This window comes from Zea mays, unplaced genomic scaffold, assembly GCF_902167145.1.
Source record: "Zea mays cultivar B73 unplaced genomic scaffold, Zm-B73-REFERENCE-NAM-5.0 scaffold_23, whole genome shotgun sequence".
Classification (NCBI taxonomy): domain Eukaryota; kingdom Viridiplantae; phylum Streptophyta; class Magnoliopsida; order Poales; family Poaceae; genus Zea; species Zea mays.
In genome coordinates, this window is record NW_023366849.1 from 112,974 (window position 1) to 125,345 (window position 12,372).

Here is a 12,372-nt window from a genome sequence, read left to right on the forward strand (position 1 = left end):
GCGCTTCGTTCTAGCTCGAAAGCAAGGTTCTATGAAGACTCACAAGCACAAGCAAAAGTAGCCCCTCCCTTAGAGCAGTCTCTTTTGAAACAAGTCAAGGAAACCAGTCAAGTCAACCTGACCCGAGATGCAATGCAATACGACTTCACAGTTGTGTTGATTGAAGGAAGTGAGCGTATGCCGGCTAGTCCGGTAAATCGTATCATGATCATAGCATCGGGTTGGTGGGACAACCCTAGTCAGAGTGAGGGTTAACAAGAGTAGCGAACGGATTCCAGTATTTCATTTTTCCTTTCACCCGGGTTTCCTCTTTTCTTATCCGACGACTGCCATGCTTCTACCTTTCTTATCTGCCTACTACTAGCCTTCCTTCTTACTTTCTGGTTGGAGTATTTCTATTGACGGATCGAGGTCCGGGTCCTTGGCCTACGCTTTGGAACCTGGAAGAAGGAGACTCATTAGCTGAAGAAGTAAGCAGACCTAGATATTCCCTTAACCTAACCAGCCGGAATCCTTATTCCAATAACCCTTAGCCCTAGCTTTCATTGAAGGAAGTGAGGGTCGACCTTATAACTCCGTATGTATCAACTAGCCATTATCAGATCCGAGGTCCAATTTACTAGATTGGCAAAAGGGGCGGGTGCAGGACAAGAAGCCAATCATTCATTTTCATGCATTGTTCGATTCACACTGCTCCTTGGTCCGTGGCTAGTGCTTTTCTTTTCGCTAATCACCCAACTCTCAGGCCAGTCAGAAGGGCATTGATGGAACACAGACCGGTAAGCTCTTCGATTAACGCCGTCCGAACTCTTGCTTGATAGGACTTCCTATTCTTCACCTGGGGCTGGTACCTTTCCCAGCTTTCTTTCTGGACAGCTATCTTTGATTGACGGAGGGCAGCCTGCCAAACGGCTCTGCCCTAGCTTCTACTTCCTAGTTTAGTTGATATCTAGGTTCCAGTGTAGTAAGTCTTCCAAATGTATAAACACTTTTCTGGTGTGGTTGAACCTATGATTATGATCGGTTGGGCAATCCGCCTATACTATAGCCTGCCTTGGTCCCGGGCGGGCGGCACCTAGCTATAAAAAAAGTGGGCGTATCAGAAGAAAAGAATGGTTTCCTGCAGTACTTTTTAGTAGGGGAAGTTCCAATATATATATAGCCTTCTCGAAAGAAGAGCGCGCGCAGAGCTCTAAGAAAAAGCATCACTCACTTACAATAATAATGAGGACCAGGAACCAATCTCTTTGTTGCGAGGAATCCGGGAAATAACTAACTCCAAGTCACTTAACTCACTCTGTAAGGCCATGAAAATCCCAAAGGAAATATAGGAAATACAAGTCAGTCAAAGAAATGCAATTCGGAAATGCGCACGCACCAGTCAATCTAGTCAAGTGCTACTCAATCTCCTACTAGATATATAGAGGCCATATAGAGGCAGGCAAATCCAGGAATGAGATATAGCGGAGGGAATACGGGCCTCCTTACCTACCTGAAATAATCTATGAAAATTCAAAGTGGAGTAAAGAAACCTAGAGGTAGAACCCATTTGAGACTATGAATATTCAATCTCAGTTTGAACCCTCAAAAAGGCTAGTTTGAGAGGAGTCTAGAACTAGAAATAGAAATCAGGCTAAAATGCACATGATCCAAATAAGGAGAGGAAGCGGAGATCTTGAATCGAGAAAGTGGCTTTTTCTATCAGAAAATGAATCTGCTTTCTGATGGCCATTTCGGTCCGTTGTGGGACCACGGCTTGCAAAGAAGGTATGCTCGGTCGGCTTGCGCTCTTACTTGGAAGTGGTCTCAGTAGCGAAGTCAATAAAGAGGGTAGTCCTCCTAGCTAGGAAGTCGTTGATGAATCAACCGATTTGTTTTTACTACGTATCATTAAGAATTCGAATACTAGCTTGCGGCAAGTGACGTCAAGTAGGGAAGATACCCAAGGCCCATATGAGGCGCTTGAAGAAGTGATCCATTAAGGCTTGGGACTAAGCAAAGCAGAATAGGAAATAGTAGTTGGATAGCTTTTCCTTGGGGTGTTCCCTGCCCTTTCATCGATTTTCGAGAAGTGCACTACATGTCAAACTCGAAGAGTTACTCACTTGGCCACAAGAGCAAATGTATAATGGTAGTCAATACCCTCACCCAATCTGAGTATACCCTTTGGCGACGAGGCGGGCCTTGTACCTATAAATACTGCCATCAGTATATGCTTTCATTTTTGAGACCCAGCCAATGGCTTTCTTGCCAGTCCTTTCCTGACGTCTTAACTCGGATGGGCTTAGTAAGAAAAGAATGATTCGCATAAAGATCCGGCTGCTATTGACGTAATGAAGAATTTCGGCAGATAAAAGAAGCAAGCTTTCGAGGAGAAAAAAGGATTGAATCAAAGGGTCCATAATAAAGTTGGAGGCCATAATGTACCCTTTAAATCCCGAAAAATACGCTTTAATGCTTGCCAGTGCAAATCTCGTGGGTGTTGCATGAACTGACATGCTAGGTTTACTGCATATGAGATATCAGGTCTTGTAAAAGTGAAGTACTGTAGAGCACCGACAATTTGGCGATAGGGAGTCGGATCAGCGAGAAGCGAACCAAGATTAGATTAGAAGAGAGTTGTGAGTTGGGTGCTACCGGTGTTGAAACCGGCTTGCAATCAGCCAGGAGTGCTCAGTTTGATTTGATATGATAAGTAGATACTTTTCAAGGAAGATAGCCTGAGCGAGTCTTTTCGCGGAGCTATTGTGCCGAACGCTGGCTTTCAACTTCCCGTACCGGGAGAAAGATTCTAACGTTGATCGAGGGAGCAAAAGGGAATCTAAAGGGTGAAATACGCGTCTGTCTCATTAGAACCCCGCTCCGCTTAGTCGACAACAAGAGAATCGAAGCATCCTCCTATTCCTTATGTTTCAAGAGTTCCCGAGATATGCAAGCAAGTTGGGCTGGGCACTTGTTTTTAATAATGCCAATGGGCATTCGAATCCCTGAGAGAGAGCTAATAGGAAGGAAGATGGCTCTGGATTCACTAGGCTTTCGCTGGCTAGAAGCTTCGAGAGAAAGTAAAAGAGATGATGTGGTTGAAAAGGTGGTAACTGTGGATAGCGCCAAGTAAGCTAATCCTAAATGTCCAGCCACGCCAAACCGAACTCTTATCACATTATTTGTAGGCTTTGCTATTCTTACTCCTCTGTGACCTTCATCAATCACTAGGCACAGTATCAGTTAGCGTGATATGGGTTGGTAAAGTAGTAAAGAAAGTCTTAGTTATTAGGAAAGAAATGTTGCAGCCTATCTGCCACTGAGTTGGAATCGATTTGCTTAACCTGCTAATGCACGGAGATTAGCCAAATTAGAGAATATGAGGACGTCGGCAATGGTTGGTTTTAATGCTCGCACAGACGAAATAGAATACCGGATTGGACCTTAGCCGCTCGGGAATAGAATCCTTCACCACCAGACCAGGAAAGGCAATCGCCACGACGCTGACATCTTTTCATACGTACTAGACCCGGAGGCAAGGCAAATTCGGAAGAAGCCGCTTACACGACTTCCAATACAGACAACTCAAGCAAGAGGTTTGACATCACTCCTGCAACTGCAAGACAAAGACTCAATCAAGAACCAGAGAAACTTAAATCAACCTTAGTATTAGTAAGAGTAAGAGTATTAGTAAGAGTAACCACTTCTGGCTCGTTAATGTTTCGCTTCTTTGTCCTTAAAGAACTTTGCATACATCGGAACATGTAAGACAGCATCAAGGATGGGGATGGTAATCTGCGCATCTTGAATCATCTCAAGAAACTTAGCAAACTGCTTGTCTTCACTTGACTTCTCAAACCGTTCTGGAAATGGCTGCTTCGGCTTGGTAGGTGGAACTGAAGTCGAACTGATTGATGATGGATCATTAGGAGCTATAGCTGGTGGTGTAGAAGAACTAGGCTGTCCAGCAGTAGTAGTAGTGGACTGCTGAGGTACCTGCTGGTCCTGTGGAGAAGGTTCATTTATCAGGAATCTACTTGTTGCATAATGCACATGCCACAAACGATAAAGTGGAAGCACACTCAGATGAAGAGGATGGTGAATTGATCAATAATCCCATGTCTTTTTTTGCTGAGAAATCTTGGATCAAGACATACAAGGCAGCATTGGTCAAACATAGGACTACCTAGGCTAGGTCATTCATTGCTTGGTCCGCTATATTCGTTTTGTCTTCTAGTTCTCCACAGGGACTTCCTACTACTCCGCCGAATCTCTCATCTGAGAAAGTAGGTCACCTGGGTCGGGTAAAGCAGCGTAGATAAGGCTGGAGTTTATGAACAAGTTGATGTCTACTAGGGCATTGACCGTACAAGCAGGTAAGTATAGGGCTCGGCTAGGAATTCGTTTATGCTTATATTTATAAGCTTTCTTCTCACTAGGTAGGGCGGGCAGTTGGTCTTATTGCCCTGCATCATATGAGAAGGAGTTCTTCCACGAAATAGAGGTCGTCTATGGTCTTTGTGGCATTGATGGATAGTACTGGTCTGTTGTCAACAAATAGACTGGCTAGGTCACAGTCTGCTAAGTCTACTAGTGGGATATGAATATGCATTAGTAGTAGTTATTGCTGCCGGATTGGTATTAACAGTTGGTCAAGTCTAACGTAACGTTTTTCAAGTAGAAGGATAGGGCATTAATTACCTGGGGTCGATAGGTACACCTTTATAATCAATTATTAGCACAAAGCTCTCATCTCACTTTTCATAGGTAGGCCTCTATAGTTATAGTGTATATTGGCTTTGATTCTTTCTATTGTTATGGGAAAGGCATATCCCCACCCAGTTCTTCTTCGTCTTAATTAATAACTCCTTCCTGAACTTCAAAGTACGATAGAAACTGACTTATATCTCGTAGGAAAACTAGAGAATGAGCCATCTCCATCTCGTAGAGAAACTAGAGAGGTGCTGGGCGCAGCTGAAAGGAAATCCAAGAAGAGTCCATGAAAGGCTAGCACGATTAGGATCCTTTGTAGGGTTTATCTCGGAAGAGAAGGCTATGAAGCGAACATCTCTTCTTTGGGTTGGGAGAGAGGGGAAGATCTATGCAGGACACTTAACCCGTGCCGGAGGACTGCACACAGCTGGTACAACCTCGTACATTTTACATGTTCTTACAAGTCCGATGGTACAGTTGACCTAGTATCGAATTATTATAGATTCCGTTGGCAGCCATTGCCCCCCTGCATGTCGTCTGACACGACCGAAACGAAACTTGACACCCCCTAGCAGCCCCCTGTCGGCATCGAAAACGGAGGGAAGTGCGCGTGCTGATGTTTAATCATGCGATGCCAATGATGTAAGCGCGGGCCCGCAGGTGCAGACAGGTTCGTCGGGGGTTATGCAAGCTTCAGAGGTGGGGGGTACGATTGTGGAAGATCGCGTGGAGGCAGGGGTTGGAGATGTGATGCAAGGGTGCGGGGAATTGGGTGGAAGGACAGTCGTTAATGTGGAGTCAGGTTTGACGGGCGTGAGGCAAGAAGTGGAGGGAAGTGGGATCTAGATTAGAAGAGATAAATACGATATTCCTGATCTGATACCCGCGGACGATCCCTAGCCTAGCTTGGCAATCCCTTGAAAATGCAATGCATTTTCCAAATTGCTTTTTCTCAAAAAAACTCTCAAATCAACTCACGCATATTCCCTTGCTTCTGTTAACTACGCATATCTCCTGTTTCTATACTTGCTAGCTAGCAACCTCTTATCACACAGAAAGCGTGACATGAATGCATACCCCCGTGTATACAACTCCTTACTATCTCTAATATACCGTTGCTTGTTCGGCGCATAGACCTATTATTATTCTCGGTCAGGCTTTCCTTTTGGCAGGTGATTACTATATATAATATAGCGGGCTTTCCCTTATCCGTTCGCTTAGGTATCTGACTGTGTAGCGTAGTTCGCCGATTCCCGGGGCCGGCACGGCACAACCGGATCCCCATCCTTAAGCAAACACACCTTCCTTTGGGTCATTGAAATTTCATCTTACTTGATCCTTCTAAATCAGCTTGTGCTACTTAATCTAGATTTACGAGATTCTTCCTTCTATTCTAGCTAGGTGGCAGGCCAATACCAATACAACTAAGTTTAGGAGTGGATTTCATTTCGTACCTACGTAGGATTCCCTAACTCATCCTCTTATCCATCCTTTCCTGGACTTTCGTAAGGGGCAATAGCACAAGCAGAGCCTTTATAGAGCAGTTGGATTGCGCCTTAGTCACTAGCATACGTTTTCTTGCTTTGAGCTACTAGCGCGGATTGTTCTGGTTTAGCTTGACCTACCCCCGTTCTCTTTCATGCTTAACTTGAATGCTGAACTATCGATAAGATAAGGGCTGTATCGTTCGTGATCAAGTCATCGAGCGCATGTTTGGAATTCAATAGCGCTTTCTTTGGCAAGGCAGGATATGAAAGGAACGGAAGTACCGTTGTTTCCATAGAGGATTGAGCAGTGCCAGATACGGAAACAATAATGGCAGTCAATTCCTTCTGAAATCTATTTATACGGGGCCATTCGAAGCAATACCTTGTAGTTAGAGTCCTCTGGAAAAGCAGAATCTTAATAGTTTGAAAAGATAGAAAAAAGACAGAGTGATACCCTTAGAGCCAAAAGCAGATAAGTCAAGCGGCTAGAGCGAATCCTGGATAAGGCTCCTCTTGCCTGAGAGAAAGGGACTTCTTTCTACAGCCGAAGCCAAGCGCAGACGGCATATGAAAACCCGTCTTTAAAAACCAGGAAAGACACTCATAAGATTTCCAATGAAAGGAACGCTCGCCAGAATGAAATACTTCAATTAGGATGAGCTACTACATATCGTTCTGAAAGGGGCCTGTGAAACTGAAGCAGTTCCTGCAACCATCAACGAAGTCAAGACATTACCTATAGCAAGAAAGACTACCGATACCGATAAAGAAGAGCCGAAGCCCTACCTTGTTCCTGCCATCCCTTCCCATTCATCTCCACTATACCCCTCGTCTTCTAATTCCTTCCATTCCACCACGGAATTCTCTATAATAAAATAATTCGCAAATCCAAATCCGCTAATTGTTCTCTAATAGCACCCAATGAGTAACTACTAATGTTATGAATAAAAGGCCTGTCGCAATTTCCCGATTTCGAAACAAAGCCTGGGGTAGAAAAAAAGGGAGAAATGCTGTGGTTACAAGATGCAATTTCATCTTCGAATAAACCCCGTAATCGTAAGAAAGTAGGTTTTTTAGCGCTGGGCCTAGCAAAAGAGAAATCGCCGTATACTAGGCCCTCCAATTTCTTAAGGGGTTTATTTAAAAGATTCGCGATATAATATAACTAGGAAGACCTTTCAAATACCACACATGAGTCACTGGACATGCCAGTTTGATGTATCCCATTTGATATCTTCGTATCCGAGAATCAACAAATTAGACCCCGCATTTTTGGCAAACAGACGAGAGTGAATTACTCTTACTCGGAATGGGGAGAAATCCCTGACTGGAAAATACCCCGCTCAGAGTAGGTGAACGAAGCGATATCCGGGTGGATATAGCGAGAGAGCCGACCAAAAGCTAGGCTATGTGAGACAGCCCAAGAACCTCTTTTCTTTACTGCCCTCTCATCAAAGATGGACCTGATAAGGGCTTCATCCCATTGGCTTGTCTTGTCCTCCTGTTGCTTGCATCGCTCGTGCTCCCTATCGAGGTCGCTCTTCACCCTATCCCTTTAGTGTAAAAACGGGATAAAGAGCCCTCAATAACACGCTTGCCCAGGAGGGTATAACAGCTGATAGAGCCTCGGATATGGCTCCTTAACTGGTAGTACGCGCTAAAGACACCAGATCATTTTGATAGAAATGAGGTAGACTGGAAGCTGAAGCCAATAGACCAATGGAACTAATCAATCACTTGCTTTCCCGAACTGGACAGCAGGATTTTATCAGCACTGGACTTGAATCGCGTCGATGACTCTAATCTTTAGAGACAGAAGCAGATGGGAGAAGGTTGGATATGGATCATGATCAAGTCTACCTCGTAAGCTAAGCCACTTAAAGATCTTTGAGCAGCTCGAGAGATCTTCATTGGTAAAAAGTAACCTCCCGATTAAGCGATATTATAAAGGTACAAACCAATTAATCTAATATTGATTTGCAGAACGGATTCAAATACCGAGCATCAATATTAGATTCACACAAAGATCCGGGTGTCGGATCTAGTAACTAACTACTAGATCAAGCCAAGGTAAAGACACATCATTAGTATCATTACTATAAATAAAGTTGATACTCTTATATGATTGGAATATCCACCACCGGACGATATGATAAGTTTTAAGAAAATAAAATAAAAATGAAAATGCTCTTTTTAATGAAAGGCTCTTATTTATTTCAAATTAATATGATAATTTCACGGTGTTATTCAAAAAAAACTAGAGCAGAAAAAGCGAAAGCTAAAGCTTTCTCTAAAGCAGCAACTAGAGCAGAAAAAGCGAAAGCTAAAGCTAAAGCTAGAGAAGAAGAAATTGCTCAAGCTGAAGAATATGTAGACAATGTTGTGAAACAACTATCCCAGGAAAAACCTAACCCTGTACTGGATCCTTTTAGGGAAAGCAGCGCTCCTGTCATCGAGCTTGATAATACAGTAAGAGAACGCGATGATCAAGAGATCAGTAAAAAAATGATAGAATCTCAAAACCAAACTGTATTTGAGGAGTGGGAATCAAAAACTAGGAGGTATAACTCCTAATTTTGGGTGCCCAAAGAAAAGAATGGTAAGTACACTACTGAGATGTTAGATCTACTTTATCAGTTCTGGGATACCCTCATGAAGTCCTACGAAACAGAATCACTTGATAATAAGAGAGAGGAAAAACTGACTTATAAAGTTTTTTAGTTTATCAAAAACTCATGGAGAGAAGATCTATCAGATTCAGAATTCAGAAATATACAACTCAAAGTGGAAGATATGACTCTTCACTGTAAAGAAAATACTATATATAATATATACCACAGTTGAAGGTATTATTCTTCAATAAAGATTTTATATGGATTATCTTCTTGATAAATTACAAAATGAGTCAGATAAGGTTATAGTCAGAGCAATGGGGACATATACAATTGAAACTATTGTTATATGGGTGCTAAGCAAGCACTTTAATGTTTTTGCACTGGAACAAAAAAGTGTACGTCTGTCTACTTTAGTAGCTGAATTAGACATAAACGTAAGAAATTACACGAATAATGAGAGCTGAATTAGAGAATCCTCTATCAACTTCCCAGATTCTGTTGTTGAGACTATGGCTGAGGTGACAGATGATAGTCTTAATCAGACAACTGATATTCCGAAAGAAGAAGCTAATAATAAAAGCAATAAATCAGATAGCTCTAAAGAGCTGTATAATATAGGGAGTACCCTATTTACCTGGCTAAATAATAGGAATTTGGTTGAGATCTACCATCCTCATGGTGATATCAAGAGCCCTAAAAAAGGTAAGTATGCAAAGTATATCACCTATGTTAGGTGTGTATTTGACATTAAGGAGCTACCGCTCCATATAGCATTACCTATGGTGTGTCCACCACTTGAATTGAATGGAGGAATCGCAGACCCAAACGGCTGAATAACGACAGAGTAACAACCAAACTGAGGGATCTAACGGGTGGGTACTTATCTTCTGACCCAGAAGTACTTGGTCATTATACCAATACCTCAACCCTGTTATCTACACACGATGAAGAGCGTTTTAACATATATATTATATGGTGAGTGATGAAAAAACAGCTCGACTAACCCGTGTAATAAACAAGTTACAGAGTGTGCCATATCAAATAAATACAAAATTATTATGTCATTTGGTAAAATGTAAGGATATATACCATGCATCAGGGCTTCTCATGCCTAGCATTCTTGCTTCTATTGATAGAACGGAGGGGACTGTAAGACTAAAACATCATTACTTGAATGACAAAGAAATGAAAAAATATTTTTCTTTAAAAGACTTGATCAACATTTGGATAAAAAACATTCAGTCTGCCTGCTACGAGCAATACATTTTAAAACTAGCTGATGCTTTACAAAATTACAATTTGTATTTCCCAACGTTTTTGGACTTTAGGGGACGAAATTACCGATATGGTCCTTTTCATTACCACGAACGAGATCTTGTTAGATCTCTCATACTCTTTGCGCAAAGTGGGGTGACAGATACACCCCCAGATAAAGGTAGTCAGGGCATACGAACCTTTATGGCTTCAACAGCTTTCCATTATTCCAAATATTGGAAGAATTATAATGAAGGTATAATATGGTTTATTAAAAATATACATGAGTGTCCTGACTTAAATAGTAATAAGGCTGATATCGTGCTAGACAGATTGGCTAATCTAGCACGTAAGGCTAGACACCCATTTCAGTTTCTCTCGAGTGTTATTACACTAAAAAACCGTGACTCTGATAAGATTGCTAGAACACCAATTCACCTGGACGCATCAGCAAGTGCATATCAAATGTTGAGTTATTTACTGGGTAATATTACCATGGCTAGAAATACTAATCTTATAAGTGAGAATAATAAAATAAATAATATTTATGAAATTATTGACTCTGATTTTAAGAAATATATTGAACGGAAATACGGTGAACATATTATCACCAGATATGTGTGTAGCTTATTTGATCGTGATATCATCAAAAATATCTTTATGCCTATTGTGTATGGGAAATCCAAATTTAGCACAGCTATTGATCTGCTGGGAAAGATTGGTAGTTATATGGTAGTAGAAGATTTAAAAACTATTATTAAAGAATGTTACAATTTCTGGGAATCTGAATATAAAGATATGAGGAACCTCATGCATTTGGTTGCAAGTATTAGCTGGGTTAGTGGTTTTATCAATAAACCAGTTATATATTCCACAGAATACTGGATTACAGTCCAAGATTATATAATCATGGAACCTGTCAAAATAACTGTTAAATACCAAACCCATGGCATGGTTCTAATCCTAAAATGAAAAAATCAGTCGTAACGCTACGAATACCCACGAACAAAAAGAATACTCGGAAGAACACTAGTTCCACTTTTGCTAACTTCATCCATCAGAAGGATGCCTTAACTGTAATTCATTTTATTGATATTCTAATGGATGAATATGAATCTGGTAATAATACAGTACCTGTATACACAGTTCATGATAATTTCATCACAACACCATTGTATGGCGCAGCATTCCCAAGCCTATATAGGAAAGCAATGACTCGATTCGATTGGGACACCCCATATTTATAATTAATAAATTCATGTATGACAATATTATATATCGAGCTAAGCAGCTAAGATATGATCTCCTATCTCCTACTACACAAGGATTTATTGAGCAAATAGGCAAAGTCTACGACTCCCATAATGAATTGTATAACACAGAACATACTATATATGAATATGAAAGAGAACTTTATTACTTTCCTCAAGATATTATAGTTGACTGCTTAAGCGTTTTAGTCCCCCAAAAGACTAAGAGAATAAATGATTATAAGAATAATATAAAATAAATATTACGTCACTACTATACTATGATTTCATAAATCACCATGCCAATAGTATAGTATGGATGGACACAATAGTATGATGTATGAACTGAAGCGATTGCACAGTAACTACGATTACTGTATTCATTGTTAAAAAACAAAGTTATAACACGTGTAGGATAACTATCTTTATCAAATATATAAGAATAAGTTATTCCGAGGCCCCTCCTTCACTTCCCCCTAGTTGTTGGGGGTGATGGAGGGTGAAAGAAGAGTGGGTCGGCGGGCTTCTTTCCCTGAATGTACTGAAGAATTAGAACACTTAAACCATTATTCCTGTTTTTTTTTCTGAAATAAAGCTTGATTAATGTCATATTTCTGCACAGACGTTGGTTTGGCCAATAAATACATATTCCCTACGGGCAGGATATCAATCTAGATTGGAAACCTATTCGTAAACCGTTCGAGCCAGGGATTGGCCCCATCTCTCACTGATCTGGATGAACAGTAGCTTTTGACCTTCAATCAATAGTTCGATTTATTATTAAACTATCAGTTGCTATATTGCTTTCCGGTAATGTACATCCGGAGATAAGGGTTTTTTTGGATAAGCTCGAGGGACAATGTGTGTCGAGGATGAGTGATAACTTGAGCCATGGAGCAGTTCCCTGCGCTGCTCGAAGCTTAGGGGTTGCGCGTAGGCTTCCCCCACAGTATATAGATCGGTTCTTCAGTGTGGTCACAACCTAGTTGTAGTCGTCGTCGAGGCCTGCCAGGATGTAGGAGACAAGGTCTTCATCGTCGATCGGCTTGCCAGCGTTGGACATCTCCACTC

General features: G+C 41.3%; 1 protein-coding gene and 1 non-coding gene across 2 annotated transcripts in view; both read right to left on the reverse strand.

The window, feature by feature from the left end:
• The window catches only part of LOC118474231 (NAD(P)H-quinone oxidoreductase subunit 2 A, chloroplastic), a 71,388-nt gene that overhangs the window by 32,191 nt on the left and 26,825 nt on the right, over positions 1-12,372 (reverse strand). Inside the window, exon 1 of the mRNA XM_035963713.1 lies at positions 1-12,372. This exon is cut by the window's left edge and continues 32,191 nt beyond it; it is cut by the window's right edge and continues 26,825 nt beyond it. The gene's annotated coding sequence lies outside the window, so the exon portion shown is untranslated.
• Positions 12,213-12,346, reverse strand: LOC118474233 (small nucleolar RNA Z247). The gene has a single exon (XR_004853976.1). It is a non-coding gene; the product is annotated as a small nucleolar RNA Z247 (small nucleolar RNA).